The sequence below is a fragment of the Vitis vinifera genome, chromosome 1 (assembly GCF_030704535.1).
Source record: "Vitis vinifera cultivar Pinot Noir 40024 chromosome 1, ASM3070453v1".
NCBI lineage: Eukaryota > Viridiplantae > Streptophyta > Magnoliopsida > Vitales > Vitaceae > Vitis > Vitis vinifera.
This window is the reverse complement of record NC_081805.1, coordinates 4,617,701-4,619,085: the sequence shown is the minus strand read 5'-3', so window position 1 is coordinate 4,619,085 and position 1,385 is coordinate 4,617,701. Positions and strand designations below refer to the sequence as shown.

At 34.8% G+C, this 1,385-nt stretch overlaps 1 non-coding gene across 1 annotated transcript; it reads left to right on the top strand.

Annotated features, from left to right (window-relative positions):
* The first annotated feature begins 713 nt into the window (after window positions 1–713).
* Window positions 714–795, top strand: TRNAS-AGA (transfer RNA serine (anticodon AGA)). The gene has a single exon. It is a non-coding gene; the product is annotated as a tRNA-Ser (tRNA).
* Window positions 796–1,385: the final 590 nt, after the last annotated feature.

Genomic DNA, 1,385 nt, shown 5'->3' with positions numbered 1-1,385 from the left:
CGCAATTGATTCTATTCTGCGTTATTGGTCACATTCATTTTCAGACGCCTCTATCTCATGTGCCTGTCTTCTTTTATTTTTGACGGGGTGGTGGTGGGGCTGCCATTCCTGACAATGAGTCGCTGGTCCAATTACCCTTTCTTTCTTCTTTTTTTTTTTTTTTGTTTTTTCCTTCTTTCTATGCGTTATGTTATTTCTACTCTTGAATGAACCAAACCCTTTAATATACTGCATCCATGTATACTAGGCTGGGACAAAATAGGCTAGCAACTTAGCTAAGCTAGGTTGACAAAGTTTTTCAATTTTCTACTGCACTGAATTTTCATTCAGCAAGAAGACATTCCAAGTGGGTAATGTTTGATTTAGCAGTTTCAATGTGGGATTTTTGTGCTTTGAAGATATATCATCTCATGAACTGAACGCTGATTTTGGACGGTGACTGAGTGGACCCTTAATCAGTCGACTTGGTCTAGGACGAGTCTTTTCTTCTGACCTAAAAATCAAATTACCATCATTGAGGTTTTTAGTCTTCGTTATTCCTTTTTTCCTCTATTGATGGGATGACGTCTTCGTGTCAATTCAGTCTTCAGATCCCCATTTTCTAGTGAATATTTGCGGGTCCCTTTTAAATTCCAGAATCTCCCAAAGGGAAGTGGCTTTAATTCTTCTGTCCTTATCAACAAATAAAATTTTTATCTCGAATTTAGCATCAAGTGGGCGTGCCGGAGTGGTTATCGGGCATGACTAGAAATCATGTGGGCTCTGCCCGCGCAGGTTCGAATCCTGCCGCCCACGTTTTGGCCTTCCATAATCTCCCCTTCCTTTTGCTTTAGTTTTGAGCTGATGAAGTTGGTGAATGGATGGGGCATTTACAAAGCTGATACCCACTTCCATTTCATCCTTCAATTCTCTTTTCCCCCATCACCTTCACCCTGTCTTTATATTGGATTTCCTTTCCCTCCCCTTTCTTCATATTTATCTAGCAGAAATGTTCACCTTCTAAGAGAATCCACAGGAGCTTCTGTCAGTTTAGGAAAAAGGAAAAAAGAAGCATTCATATTTTGATCATGAAGGAAAAAGAAGCATTAAGATTTGGCATTATTATATTAAGGCCATTTCTATGTACTACTATTATTTATATTATGATTAATAAAAATAAATTTTAGTTAAATAATTTTATTATTTTGTACTAGTACTAATGTTAACATACCTATTATTATGATTATTATTAGTATTTTTATCTATACTATTAATATTATTATTCTTATTTTAATGATGATTATTTTATTTTTATATTATACCCTATCATTGGTACAAGTCATCATAATTTTACTTCATTTGTTTCACACATTAAAATATTAAATGCATTCATTTATTTTTATAAG